A 16,185-nucleotide genomic window follows, 5' to 3' on the forward strand; every position below is an offset into this window, starting at 1 on the left:
AGCAAAAAGTTTACCGACTGTGAAACAAGATATTCACTGCTCGAGAAAACTTGCTGTGCTTTGGCCTGGGCTGCTCGCCGACTGAGGCAGTATATGTTGAACCATACTACCTTATTGATTTCTAAGATGGATCCAGTAAAGTACATCTTTGAGAAACCAGCTCTCACCGGACGCGTTGCTCGTTGGCAGATGATTCTAACAGAATATGATATTCAGTACACGTCACAAAAGGCCATCAAAGGTAGTATTCTGTCAGACTACCTCGCCGAGCAACCGATTGAAGATTATCAGCCTATGATGTTTGAATTCCCTGTGTAGCACCTCAAATTTGCACCTATCATTGTGCATACCATTTCATATTAGGTCATAGCATATCATGATACATTGCATAGCATTTGCATTGTTCCTCAGTTGCCTCAAGAGCAAGCAATCAAGAATTAGGTCAAACTGATCAGGAGATCAGTCCATCAATCAAGCAAGGGTGTTTCTCAAGGAATCAAAGCCCTAGGGTTTGTCCAACAAGTTCACATGACTTGGAGGTCTTTTTGAAGTGTTCAAGTCAAGGGTGGAGGGCTCAGAGGTCAGCAGTCATTGCATAGCCAGGCCAAAACCCTAGGAGGTCAACAATCAGTCAAAGCAGTGGATGGTGGCCATTCTTGTGGAATTTGGGCACCATGGTCAATAATCAAGAGTTCATATGTCTTGGGACATCATTTGAAGTCAAAATCTCAAGGAACTAGAGTTTGAAATTCATCAGAAGTGCACAGTCAAGTCCAAAACCCTAGAAAGTCAAAGTTGGTCAACTGTGGATTTAATCAAGGATTTGATGGATAGAATTGATCTGAAGGAGTTCATTCATGCTTGTATGAGCCTCATATATCATGTCAAACCTCATCATGGAAGAAAATCAAGCCAATCAGAAATTTTCCAAAAAATAGAAAGTGGACCTGTAATTTCAACTGCCAAAAATAGAAACTTCTTGATCCTCAACTTACATCATGATACAAGCTTCAAATGAATTTTTGCCCAACATGAAAGTTGAAGATCTTGTCTTCCCATTTCCAAAAAGTCCAAGAACTCTCAAATCCCATGTGTGGTTGTCAAGATATGATCAAATCATTTTCACCAATTTTTGAACTTCAACAAGCCATATCTCTCAAACCATAAGGCCAAATTTGGTGGGGTTTTTTCCTACAAACCACATTTTTCATCCTCTTTCCAAAAATATAAATTTCATGACCTAAAGCCTTACCATTCAAAATGGCATTTTTGGACCTATTCCTTTAAAAATCAAAGTTTGACTCACAGTTGACTTTTTGATTTATGGACTTTTTCTCATTTTTGCCAATTGGAAAATGTTCTAAATCACATTTGTGACTTGTCTCAAGCCTTAAACCATGTTCATTTCACTATTTCACTACCATTTTGGACAAAAATTCAAAGTTGGCAAAATGTTGCAAATGGAAGTACATAAGCAAAGCAAGGTACAGCATTCTGCAGCAGACCACAAAGCAGCATTGGCAAGGCCACTAGCAGCCTTTCAAGCCCAAACTCGAGCAAGAATTCACACCCTCCACTTCATTTGTACAAGTTTAGTAAAATGGCAAATTGGTTTCATTTGACTAATCCAACTTAGCATTTCCATTAGCAGTGCTAAACAGACCCTTATAAGGGATTTTTCTGCTCATTCTGAACCCTAGAAGCTGCAGCCATACAAAAAAAAATACTCTTACTCTCTCATCTTGCATTCTTGCTCGATTGAGATTTTCAGCCCAAAGCTTCAAACCCTCGAGCTTTCTGTGCTTTCCTCATCATCCATCATCATTGTAGGCTGCTTTCCAAGTGAAAAGTCCCAGCTGGACCAACATTTTCAAGCTCTGTTTTGCAAAGGACCTTTAATGGCAAGATGAGATTTGAAGAGCGCCAAGTATTCTCGAGCTAGAAAAGCTTCAGCATCCATCACTACAAAGCATAAGCATCACCTGTTTGCACCTAAATCATCCAATACACCACTGTTTCAACAATTTCTTCAAAACCAAGTAAGTAATCGACTTCCATTATATGCCTTGCTATGTTATGTTTATGAGAGGTCTCTGAATGCTGATTCTGAAATGCTATGCCTTGCTTGAAATGGTGCTCTTATGTTGAAGAAATCTGAGTTTCTTATTTTGTATCCAAATGCATTTCTGCTCGATTTGCCATGCTTGCATTAGTTTGATGAGTTTTGATGCTATATTCTTGCTGCCTATTGCTTGATGATGCTATTGGTGCACTTAATTTTAAGTTCTGAGCATTTTGATTTTTCATGCTTACATGAAGATGATGATCCTGCTGTGATGCTTGAACCCTATTTCTGTCCAGAAATTCCTCATGCTTGAGTGGTCTTGCTGTTAGCTAGGGCTGCTTGTTGATAAATGCTCATGGCCATGTTTCATTGTGGTTTTGTTATTCATGAGTTGATGATTAATGCTTGATTTTGAAGATGAATGCTGTTAGGTTTGAGAATCCTAAGTTCATTTCCAGAAATTTAAGGTTCTTATGTTTTGTTTGTTTGAATGGTGATTGCATGAGTATCATCTGTTTCACTGTATGCTAGTTGGAGCTGGTTGAATTTTGATGATGAACTTGGATCATGAACATACCATGCTGTTAAACCCAGAAATTTGCTTGGTCTTACTGTTGTCTGTTTGTTGTGTGAACATCATCATGAATGCTATGCTGTTGTGTGTTTAATGTTTGGATTTGCTTGGATGTTAATTGAATGTGTATGAAAATGCCAAGCCATTGCTATTTACCATGCTATTTGAAATGTTGATTGATGATGAAACACGATGATGAATGCTTACTGCAGTCTAGGAAACCCTGTCCAGAAGTTCCCTTGTTTGTCTTGGTTTTGTTGCTCATGATGTGTTTGCATGAAGAGTACTCTTAATTGCCCTGCTGTGTGATTGATGCAATTCTATTTTTGTTTTGATGAGGAACTTGGTTGATACACATGAATACCCTGCTGCTGTTTGAAACCTCCTGACCATGGCCCTGAGATTCATATGTTGATGTTTGTTATGTTTGGTCATAGGTGCTGGTTTATTGTTTGATTGTGTGTTTATGAACCTTACACAATGCCATGTTGTTGCTGCTGTTCGTTTTGGTTGGTGCTGCATGATGAGGTTTTTGCTATGCTGTTGTGTGATGTGGTCGAATCATGTTTTGTTTGATGTGGTTGAACAATGAACATGCCCTGCTATTAAACCATGAACATTGTCCAAAAAATCTATGTGAATGATGAATGCTGCTGTTATGATGATGCTGTTTGAAAATGAATGCTGTTATGCTATCAACCATGCTGCAAATTGATGATGAAATGCCCTGCTATTAAACCTTATAACCATGCCTAGAAAATCCATGAAAGCTATGTGGTATGCTGGTGACTGCTTGTTGAATACCATGCTGTTGTGATTATTTGGTCGAAATTTGTTACATGATGAGGGTGAATTCATGCTGCTGCTGTTCAAACTTATGCCCTGTCCAGAGTTTTCTCAAGAGTCTGTTTGGTCTGTTGTTAATGATGCATAATGATGTTGTCTAGCTACAATGATGAATGTTGCTGTTGTTTGGTTGCTGTTTGAATGATGATGATGGTTGTATGCTATTGTTTCCAAAACCATAGAACCCTGCTGTTCATGAGCTTTACATTTGAATTTCCTGCTGTCTATGTGAATGTTGTTGCTTGAATTGATGATTACATGATGTTGATTGTGTGCTGCTGTTGTTGCCAATGCCATGTGGTTGCTAAAACCCTAAGGGTTTATGTGAAAACCAAAAATTTGACTTGTTTGGCCATGCTACTGTTCCATTGGCTGGGAGCCAATAGGAACATTTCATTTCTTTCCCCAAAACGCAGTAGTTTCGATTAGTGACTGCAATATTACAAGTATGCCATCCGTTGACTCATTGTTTGACCAATTGCCATGCCATTTTGTTCATATTGCATTCAAATTTCATCCAACTTCCACGATTTATTTCCCCTTCACATTTATTCCAAAAATTGTGAAATTTTTTCCTCATATTCATGAATGTGTCCTCTTTTTTATCATGATTTTTAATTAATTTTCCATTGGCTGGATTTTAATTGATAATTATTTTCTTGACATGTATGCCAAAATGATACATTGTGCCATTCCTTTTGTGAAATTGTCATATTGCATCCAATGAGCTTGAATTTTTTTTGTGGTAAAACTAGACACATTGACCTTCATTTCCATATAAAGTTTGTGCATTTATCATTTGTGGATTGAGAGTTATGATTTTTTGAAGTCATGTGTTGCATTTGGTGTCATACTATGAACATGCATCTTCCCTAATTTTGTTCACATGCTTCCTTGCATCCAAATGACCCCAAATTTTGCATCAATGATCCTTTATATGTCTACTTCATGTATGAATTTTCTTGGAATTTATTGTGCAATTTTCCATTTGATTGTGATTTTTCTTCCCTGCCTAGTCCATGGTTGACTTTTTGTGCTACATGTTGCCAAATCTTTTGGGAAATCCTCATACTTTATCACATGATCATGAAATTTCATATGTGATAACTAGACTCCTTGAGCTTTGCATTGGTGTTAATCTCACTCATTTCTCTTCTGTTTTAAAATTGATATGATTTTTTGAAGTTGACCCATGCTTGTTGACTTTCACCATGCTAACTTGAACTTGGTTTGACTTCATGATTTTACTTGACTGCCTTCCTCTCATCCAAATGCCATGAAAGTTTACATGTATACCATGTTAGATGCTAGGATTGAGTGTGATTTATTTCATGATTTTTGAAAATGTTTGAGTTGACTTTTGATGCAAGTCATTCTGTTGACTTTTGTATGCTTTCTTTGCCTTACTTTGACTTCAAATGTTCATGAAATGATCATAATGCATGATTTGAATGTGGGCCCAATTGTGTTTGCTTTCTAATTGGTTGACTTTGACTTTGAGTTGACTTTTCATTGCTGCCTTGACTTTTTCTTCCATCCTTGACCCTAGGCTAGTCCTAGTGGTCTTCTGTGCTTACTATTGAGTTCCTGTTTCAGGTTGAGCACCATTGCCATTGAGATCATACAAATGTGATTGGTTTTGATTACATATCATGTACTAACTTTTGTTTTGTAGGTTTGACTCATGTAACTTGAGTCTTGCTTTGCACAGTTGACCTCCTGTGGTTGACTGTTTATCCATTTCCTTTGGTTTTAACTGTTGAACTGTTTACTGATTGGTTTGAATTTTTCAGGTACTTTAGTTGCTTAAGTTCTCTGAACTTGCTTGCTTTGCTATTTAGCATTTGCTTTGAGGTATAATCTCTTTTACTACATGTAGTCTGGAGACCCGGTCTGTTACTTGACCGGGCAAACTGTCTGAAGTCCTCCTTAAGAGGCAATGCCTGTGTTTGTTTAAAATAGTCCCAAGCAGGAAAAGACCTTCAAGTAAGGCAATTGGTGGAAGGTAGGGATAAGCAATCTATCCCCCACTATTCAGTGTGTCCTCTCTTTGCTCCCATTACATGGTTGAAGCATCGAGATAAAAACCCAAGATCTAATCGAGTCAATAATGGGGAAAGAGTTCCATCTTTCTGAACTCCCCCACTTTCTATTATTTGATGCTCTCCCTAATCAGGGATAGAAGCAATGAGGCACACCCCTCATCTCCTTTTTATCTGCTTCACCTTAGCCTCTTAATGGCAAGGTTAAGAGCGACCTTCACCCATTACAGTGGACTTTCATAGTCAAACCCTCTTGTGTGTGAGCCCCCTTGTTTGGCTATAGAGTGTGCTGTTTGATTCTCATTGATTGCTTGATTGCTTCATATGCACTTGCTTGCCTGTATGTTATGCATTTATCATCATCAATTGCCATTAACGCATGAGCATCTCTTTTGTCTGTTTGACATCATTATTGTTGTTTACCCATTGAGGACAATTGTAAGTCCCACGAGTTGGCATTTGTTCCTATGATATGGAGGTGAGTATAAGTCCATCACATTGGCCATTCATCTTATCTTTGCTTGTTGTATTGTTTGTATGTGAGGATACAATTGTAAGTCCCACAAGTTGGCAGTTGTTTTCCTAGGATCATACTGTGTGTTAGAGTAAGTCCCACAAGTTGGCATCTGACATCCCTGTTTTGCTTTCTTTGTTTGTGAGAGGATGCAATTGTAAGTCCCACAAGTTGGCATTTGCTTTCCTATGATCATGTGTGGAGTTAACCTAAGTCCCACAAGCTGGCAGTTGACTTCCATAATTCTTCATTGTTTTCTTTTTGAGGAGATTAGTGTAAGACCATTGAGTGGCCTCTGATATCCAGTTCTGTTTTAGGAGATTGGTGTAAACCCAGCTATTGGTATCTGATATCCGCCTTTGTTTGTGAGATTGGAGTAAGACCATTGAGTGGCATCCGGTATCATTTGTTTGTTTATTTTATCATTACTTACTTTCTATTCCAAAGGACACACTTGAATCATCCTCCATATGATCTCAAGAAGTGAACCTCTTGAGAAGTTTTACAACCCATCCTCATTCATTCATTTCTCACTGTGTCCTAGAACCCTTTCACACTTTGATCTTAAACTTGACATAGACATTGTGCAAACAGCTTCATGTTTTTTTCAGACTAAAAACCTGGACTCAAGTCCTTGACTCTTTTTGCAAACTCCATTTCATGATACTTCTTTTGAATTAATCTTAATCATACTTTGACTTCACTTTCATAATTACAATCAATTAACTTCACTCATTCACTTGTTTTGGCCATGTCCATTAATCTTTTCATGCATTAGCCGTAGGTTTCAATTATCATTGTGGTTGATGTAAACCTCACCTTATCTTTAGTGAGTCGACAGTAAGACTTCCGTACTGAAAATAGGGTTAACCCCTCTCGTACGTCGAAGCTATCCTCGCATGGTGGATGTTGGTTTTGGTCGAGTGTTCTCCCATTGATAATGAAAAGCCTCAGTGCTATTGTTTAAAATTGAATCTAACTCACTTTTGGAAATCTTTTAGCCGAACTACGGCGTTCTGATCCTTACCTTTGATGGAAGGTACGTAGGCAACGGGTTCATCCGTTCGAACCCAATAACCCAATAAAACTTGTACATTCTTTTCTCATCATCTCACTCCTGTTTGCACAATGCATATGTCTTAACAAATAACAATCTTTTACAACAAGTGTGAAAAGGGCTCCCTAGGAGTACCTAGGACGTAGTGGGTGCCTAACACCTTCCCATTGCGTAACTTACCCCTTACCCGGAATCTCTGATCTTTTATTAGTTTTCTACGTGTAAAACTTCTTAGGCTTTTGTTCGCTTTTTAGCCAATCCTTTGGATAAATAAAAGTGCGGTGGCGACTCGAAACTTCATTGTATGCTTTGCTTATGGTTTAATTGATAAATCATATGGCGACGAATACACCGCTACAGAAAAGTGGCGACTCTGCTGGGGAACCTAGTTTCCTTGGCGGTAGTGCCTACTTTTCACCTTTGTTGTGATATATTGTTATTTGTTATTTGATTTATTCTTGTACCATTTGGGATCACTGTATTGATTGTAATGTGTGAATTGCTTGATATACATTTGCTGTTTGCTTTGGTGATCTGTGAGATGAGTTCTATACCCGAACTCGAGTGCTCTCTAGGATAGGAGAATGGCATAGTCTTGTTGACTGGTGTGGAGTAGTCCTTAGCCAGTTGACTTGCGAGTCCATTCACTTGGTGGAGGTCATGTTGAACTAATAATGTCACACAAGTTATTTGTGGTTAGGCATTATTCTTTCAATCATGTTCCGCAGAAGCCAAGGACCTTAGTTTACCAAACCCATCTTGGCCTATTTTTAGGACCGTAGTGCGGAGGTCGTTCAGATGTCAGTTCTGATGCGATTGTCACGCGATACTACACTCATAAGAGTTTCTCTTGAGAATATTCTTGGAATACGAGTATTCGTTCCTCCGATAATATTCGAAAGATGGAACGATGATTATGGGAACCTCTGATAGAACATGTCTGGCAGGTTTAAACCCTAGTACACTCCTTTTGGGTGGTTCTTAACCGAGACTCCATGCTCGTGACTCTCAACAAACCCTTGATTCGTGGTTGAGTCGTTCAAACATCGTTAATATCAATGGATCCCGGATCGGGTGCAAAACCTAAAATCCACCAAAGCGGCTGGTTGATATTAGGGATGTTTGAATCGGTTCATGTACCGTTAATATCAATGGAACTTGGGTGTCGATAAGGTGAAAACCTAAATCCACCAAAATGGATGATTGATATTAGGGATACACAGAACTTTCCCACGACCTTTGCTTGGTGTGACTTGCTTGATTCTTGAGTGTGTTTGTTGCATTCATACATTCATGCATTCATCCGCATACATTGTCATCATCAGAAAAAGAAAATGTTCAAGGAACTTAAAGGGTTTATTTGCAAATTTTTCAGACAATGGAAAGACCAAAAAGGCATACAAAGAAGTACAGCTTTAAGCAGCCCGACGTAAAAGAGTTAAGGAATCTGACATCATATGTATTAGATCCCTTGGGTTTCAAAGCTCGCTATGGGAAGCTTCTGCCTCTGCTCACCACTCAGGTTGACGAAGGGTTGATGAGTACTCTTGCTCAGTTCTACGATCCGTTGCATCGTTGCTTCTTATTCCCAGACTTCCAGCTGTTGCCGACTTTGGAAGAATACTCTCACCTCATTGGGATTCCTATTCTGGATCAAGTGCCGTTCAGTGGCTTAGAGAGTATTCTATCTGCTCGAGAGATTTCCAGCTTGTTGCACATAGATGAAGACCTGATTAGAGCTAACCTGACTACCAAAGGCGGAATTCAGGGTTTTCCTTCCGAGTTCCTCATTTCCCAAGCTACTTTTTATGGGAAGGCCATGAGTGAGGATGCCTTTGAGGCTCTATTCGTACTGCTCATCTATGGGTTGGTGCTGTTCCCCAACTTCGACAAGTTCGTTGACATGAACGCCATTAGGATTTTTTCAGTCCTTAATCCAGTTCCGACTTTGTTGGGTGATGCTTATTTCTCCATGCACTTGAGGAATATGAAGAATGGAGGAGTCATTGTCTGCTGTTTACCCCTGCTGTACAAGTGGTTTATTTCGCACTTGCCGCAGACAGTCGCTTTCAAGGAGAACAAGGGATGTCTACGGTGGTCTCAGAGACTCATGTCTCTCACCAATGATGATATCACCTGGTATGATCGCGTGTACGATACCGTTCAGATCATCGACTATTGTGGGGAATTCCCTAATGTGCCTCTTCTTGGTACATGTGGTGGGATTACCTACAATCCTATTCTTGCACGACGTCAGCTTGGGTTCCCCCTGAAAGATAGACCTAATAACATTCTGTTAGAAGGTGCGTTTTTCCAGGAGGGTAAAGATCCCCAAGGCCTGAAAGCCAGATTTGTCCGTGCATGGCGCAGTATCCGTAAGAAGAGTAGGATTGAGTTGGGTCCGAAGAACTGCATTGCTTTGGAGCCCTATACCTTCTGGGTCAGACAGAGAGCTGCCACCTACCTGATGCCGTACGACCATCCAAGACCTACACCGTTGGATGTGGCTGGGCCTTCAACCCTCCCTACCCAACGTGTAGAGGAGTTGAGAGAGGAGGACCTTTCGCGTGCCTGGATCCGTGAGAGGGAGGAATTGCTGCAGCAGCTCAAGGAGAAGGATGCTATGATTGAGTTTCTCGAGCACCGAGTGATCGACGATCCGAACGACACTTGGACTTCTCTGCTTCCTCAGTCATCCAAATTCTGGAAGAGGAAGTATGATCGACTTGCCAAAGAGAAAGCTGACATGGAGGCTGCCTATGAGAGGGAGATCAAGAAGTTGTGCACTTCCCGTCTTCCAGCATCCCGAGCTTCTAGGGATCCATAGGATGTCATTTACCTTTTCTCTTTGTAATGAATCAAAAATGCTGTATTTCTTTGTCTCAAAATATATTGAATGAAATATTTCCATGAGCAATCAAAATGTTTAAATGTTCAAAATATCGCAAAAATACCCTAAAGGGTTCCTTGAAAACAAAGCATTTGCACAAGCATTGCATGCATCATACTCATCTCATTTGCATAACAGGTGTTCTCAGGCCGTCTTCTCACTTTGATTCCTGTGTCCAGACAGGATAGCTGACCAAAGGCCGCACCGCTACTCAACGAGGCTCAACCATCAACGCAACATGGATCAGGTTCAAGCCGAGTTAGCTGAGATGAGGGCAAGCATGGCCCAGTTCATTCACATGATGCAAGGGGTCGCGCAAGGCCAAGAAGAGCTCCGAGCAATGGTCCAGAGGCAAGAAGCTACATTGCCACCGCCCAACCAGCCTCTGCAAGAAGGAAACCCAGTTCCTGAGGTCCCTGCCGCTGCTATTCCCGTCAACGACTATGCTGTAGGTGAAGAGTTGAGGGGTATCCGAGTCAACGGTCAACCGATTGCTCCAGATGCTGTTAGTCCCAGAGTCATCCATGCTCCGGTCCGTAATAGAATTCCAATTGTTGACAGACAAGAGGATTTGTTTACTATGCTCAGTGAAGATGACAACATGTTGGGTAGAAATGATGCGAGAGATCGCAAAGTGGAAGCCCTTGCTGAAAAAATCAGAGCAATGGAATGTCAAAACTCCCTCGGTTTTGATGTTACCAACATGGGATTGGTTGAAGGACTCAGAATCCCGCATAAATTCAAGGCACCGTCATTCGACAAATACAACGGTACCTCCTGCCCTCGCACCCACGTGCAGGCATATTACAGAAAAATATCCGCATACACTGACGATGAGAAAATGTGGATGTATTTCTTCCAGGATAGTCTATCTGGGGCATCCTTGGACTGGTATATGGAATTGAAGCGGGATTCAATTCGGTGCTGGAGAGACTTGGGTGAAGCCTTCCTCAGGCAGTACAAGCACAATATGGACATGGCTCCAACCCGAACTCAGTTACAAAGCTTGTGTCAGAAGGGTAATGAAAGTTTCAAAGAGTACGCCCAGAGATGGCGCGAACTAGCTGCAAGAGTTCAACCCCCTATGCTGGAAAGGGAGTTGACTGACATGTTCATTAGCACTCTACAAGGTGTCTACATGGACCGGATGGGAAGCTGCCCATTCGGAAGCTTCTCTGACGTCGTCATCTGCGGCGAAAGAACTGAGAGCCTGATCAAGGCTGGGAGGATCCACGATACTGGTTCCTCATCTTCTTCAAAGAAACCCTTCTCTGGGGCACCTCGCCGTAGAGAAGGAGAGACCAATGCTGTACAGCACAGAGGGAGTGCATACAGAGCTAACAACAACAGGGACCAGTATCGTCCAATCGCCGCAGTGACCATTCCTGCGCCTCAACCGCGTCCACAACAACAAAGAGCTCAGCAACAACAACCGCAACGACCTCAACAACAGCAACAACAACAACAACGTCCTTTCCAGCCTCAGCAGAGACAGAGGTTGAATCCTGATAGAAGATTTGATCCTTTGCCTATGTCTTACGCAGAGCTACTACCCGAACTACTCCGGTTAGGGTTCGTAGAGTTGCGTACGATGGCCACTCCGACAGTGCTGCCTCCTGGCTATGACGCCAATGTAAGATGTGACTTTCACTCTGGGGCACCAGGCCACCATACTGAAAGATGCCGGGCGTTTCAGCACAAGGTCCAGGACTTGATTGATTCCAAGGCAATCAACTTCTCTCCGGTTCCGAATGTGGTAAACAATCCTATGCCACAGCATGGAGGGCATAGGGTTAATAACATTGAAGATGGGGAAGCTGAAGACCTGATCGTAGATGTTGAAGATGTTCAGACATCTTTGTTGGTCGTCAAGGGCCGCTTGTTGAAAGGGGGTGTTGACCCAGGTTGTTCAGAAGATTGTGTGGGTTGTTCAGAATCTACCAACGGTTGTGACCAGCTGAGGGCTGGAATTCAGAGTCTGATGGATGAGGGCTGTGTGCAGTTCAGCCGTGCTACCAGAGATAATGGGGCGGTGTCTACTGTCACCATTTTTTATAAACCGGCTGAAGGAAGAGGGCGTGGGGCTGTCAGTACACCCACCACCAGCAATACTCCGGTTACCATTCCTACCCCGGTAACCATCAGAGCACCTACTACTATCGTTGCGCCTGGCAGAAGGCAGGTTGAAAATAGTAGAGCTGTGCCTTGGAGCTATGACAATGCCTATCGCCGAGATAGGAGGGCTGGTAACCAAACGAGGCCAGTTAATCCAGCACCGGTTACGATCAGTGCTCCTGTGAGGATCCCTGCTGTTACAAGTCCGGTAGTGGACAATGTTGGAGGACAGGGAGGCTTCACAAGGAGTGGACGACTGTTTGCTCCTCAGCCTTTGAGAGATGCTGCTGCCGAGTCATCTGCAAGGGCTAAGGGCAAACAAATAATGGTTGACGAAGAACCGGCTCAGAAGGAGACTGAGGGTTCCTTCCAGAAAGATGTCGAGGAGTTTATGAAGATCATTAAGAAGAGTGATTACAAGATTGTTGATCAACTCAACCAGACTCCGTCGAAGATCTCGATACTCTCTTTGCTGATGTGTTCTGAGGCACATCGGGACGCCTTGCTGAAAATGTTGAATATGGCATATGTCCCGCAAGAGATATCAGTCAACCAGCTAGAGGGTGTTCTAGCAAATGTGAGTACCAGGCACGGTGTAGGTTTCACTGACCTAGACTTGACACCTGAGGGCCGTAATCACAACAAAGCCTTGCACATCACTATGGAGTGCAAAGGTGCAGTACTATCTCACGTGCTAGTAGACACCGGGTCGTCCCTGAATGTCCTTCCGAAGCAAATATTGAAGAAAATCGATGTTGAGGGAGTCGTGCTCACTCCCAGTGACCTGATCGTGCGTGCATTCGACGGATCCAAACGATCTGTGTTTGGTGAAGTCACTTTGCCGGTGAAGATAGGTCCAGAAGTCTTCGACATCGTGTTCTATGTGATGGACATTCAGCCTGCTTACAGCTGTTTGTTGGGGCGTCCTTGGATTCACGCCGCTGGGGCAGTCTCGTCGACTCTCCATCAAAAACTCAAATATGTCTGGAATGGTCAGATCGTGACCGTCTGTGGTGAAGAGGAGATTCTGGTGAGTCATCTCTCCTCATTCAAATATGTTGAGGTGGATGGCGAGATCCACGAAACCCTGTGCCAGGCATTCGAGACTGTGGCGTTGGAAGGGGTTGCTTGTGCTGAGCAGAGGAAGCCGGGTGCTTCAATTTCGTCATACAGGCAAGCAAAAGAAGTGGTTGACTCCGGTAAAGCAGAAGGCTGGGGCAAGATGGTTGACTTGCCGGTAAAAGAAGATAAATTCGGCATTGGGTACGAGCCTCTCGCAGCAGAGCAGAGCGTACAAGCGGGTCCGAGCACCTTCACCAGCGCTGGGCTGATGAACCATGGGGACGTCTTTGCTACTGATGGTGAAGACAGTGATCATGATTCGGATGTTTGGGTCCGCCCTTGTGCACCAGGCGAGGTTATCAACAATTGGACAGCTGAGGAAGTGGTCCAAGTTACTCTACTGACAGAGTAATTTTCTTTTGTTTTTCATTTTTGCATGAAAACCCTACGGTCTGCCCAGGGCGTAGTGGTTCATTGTAGGGCCACATCATGTTCGCAATGTTTATAAATAAAGGACGTTTTTTCAATCAAATTTTGAGATCCCTGTCTTTCTATTTTCTGTTTTTCCATTTTTTCAAAACAATAAAAATGGCAATGTTTTTGTTTTCTGTGACTTTATTGAAATCTTTTTCTAAAAACAAAACATTAAACATGCAGAAGTGATCTTTTGGCATCCACTGCGAACGACTCTGTTATGGCTCAGTATGATTTCAACAATCCCATCTACCAAGCCGAAGAGGAGAGTGAGGAAGACTGTGAACTCCCTGCAGAATTGGTCAGACTACTGAAGCAAGAGGAAAGGGTCATCCAACCTCACCAGGAAGAGTTGGAAATCATCAATCTGGGTACTGAGGACGCCAGAAGAGAGATCAAGATCGGGGCTGCTTTAGAAGACTCTGTCAAGAGGAGGTTAATTGAGATGCTGAAAGAATATGTGGAAATATTCGCATGGTCATACCAAGATATGCCTGGGTTGGATACAGACATTGTGATGCATCGGTTACCTCTCCGGGAAGAGTGCCCGTCAGTCAAGCAGAAGCTTCGCAGAACTAGTCCCGATATGGCTGTCAAGATCAAAGAAGAGGTTCAGAAGCAGTGGGACGCAGGTTTCCTAGCTGTTACAAGTTACCCGCCATGGGTTGCCATCATTGTTCCCGTGCCGAAGAAGGATGGCAAAGTCAGAATGTGTGTCGATTACCGAGACTTGAACAGGGCGAGTCCGAAAGATGATTTCCCATTACCTCACATTGATGTATTGGTGGATAATACGGCTCAATCCTCGGTATTCTCTTTCATGGACGGTTTCTCAGGCTACAACCAGATCAAGATGGCGCCAGAAGACATGGAAAAGACGACATTCATTACACCTTGGGGCACGTTCTGCTATAAGGTTATGCCATTCGGGCTGAAGAATGCCGGTGCTACCTATCAGAGGGCAATGACGACTCTCTTTCATGACATGATGCACAACGAAATCGAAGTGTACGTGGATGATATGATTGCGAAGTCGCAGACGGAAGAGGAGCACCTGGTAAATCTGCAGAAGTTGTTTGACAGACTGGTCAAATTCAAACTGAGGCTGAATCCGAACAAGTGTACGTTTGGGGTAAGATCCGGGAAGCTTTTAGGCTTCATTGTCAGTGAGAAAGGGATTGAGGTTGATCCAGCTAAGGTCAAAGCTATTCAAGAAATGCCTGAACCGAAGACGGAAAAGCAAGTCCGTGGGTTTTTAGGGAGGTTGAACTACATTGCAAGGTTCATATCTCATCTAACTGCTACATGTGAACCAATTTTCAAACTGCTCAGAAAGAATCAGGCGATCAAATGGAATGATGACTGTCAGGAAGCTTTTGACAAAATCAAAGAATACTTGCAAAACCCTCCAATCCTTATCCCTCCAGTTCCAGGGAGACCACTGATCATGTACCTTTCAGTCACCGAGACTTTGATGGGGTGTGTATTGGGTCAGCATGACGAGTCTGGTCGAAAAGAGCATGCCATATACTACCTAAGCAAAAAGTTTACCGACTGTGAAACAAGATATTCACTGCTCGAGAAAACTTGCTGTGCTTTGGCCTGGGCTGCTCGCCGACTAAGGCAGTATATGTTGAACCATACTACTCTGTTGATTTCTAGGATGGATCCAGTCAAATACATCTTTGAGAAGCCAGCTCTCACCGGACGTGTTGCCCGTTGGCAGATGATCTTAACAGAGTATGACATTCAGTACACGTCGCAGAAAGCCATCAAAGGTAGTATTCTGTCAGACTATCTTGCCGAACAACCGATCGACGATTATCAGCCTATGATGTTTGAATTCCCTGATGAAGACATCATGTACCTGAAGGCGAAAGACTGTGAAGAGCCGCTTGTCGAGGAAGGACCGGATCCTGATGACAAGTGGACACTGATGTTCGATGGGGCTGTGAATATGAACGGTAACGGTGTTGGGGCAGTGTTGATCAATCCCAAAGGTGCTCATATACCTTTTTCTGCCAGATTGACATTCGACGTCACCAACAATGAAGCTGAGTATGAGGCTTGTATCATGGGAATAGAAGAAGCCATTGATCTGAGGATCAAAACACTTGATATATTTGGAGATTCAGCTCTAGTGATCAATCAGGTCAATGGAGATTGGAATACGAACCAGCCGCATCTGATTCCGTATAGAGATTACACCAGAAGAATACTGACGTTCTTCAAGAAGGTGAAGTTGTATCATGTCCCGCGAGATGAGAATCAGATGGCTGATGCCTTGGCTACTTTATCCTCTATGATAAAGGTTCATTGGTGGAATCATGTGCCACATGTTGCTGTGAATCGACTCGAGAGGCCTGCATATGTGTTTGCAGCCGAGTCTGTTAATGCTATTGATGATAAACCGTGGTATTATGACATCAAGAACTTCCTCAGGACTCAAGAGTATCCTGAGGGTGCATCGAAGAATGATAAGAAGACCCTGAGAAGGCTAGCTGGAAGCTTTTACCTGAATCAGGATGATGTGCTATACAAGAGAA

This window comes from Lathyrus oleraceus, chromosome 6 (assembly GCF_024323335.1).
Source record: "Lathyrus oleraceus cultivar Zhongwan6 chromosome 6, CAAS_Psat_ZW6_1.0, whole genome shotgun sequence".
Lineage (NCBI taxonomy): Eukaryota > Viridiplantae > Streptophyta > Magnoliopsida > Fabales > Fabaceae > Lathyrus > Lathyrus oleraceus.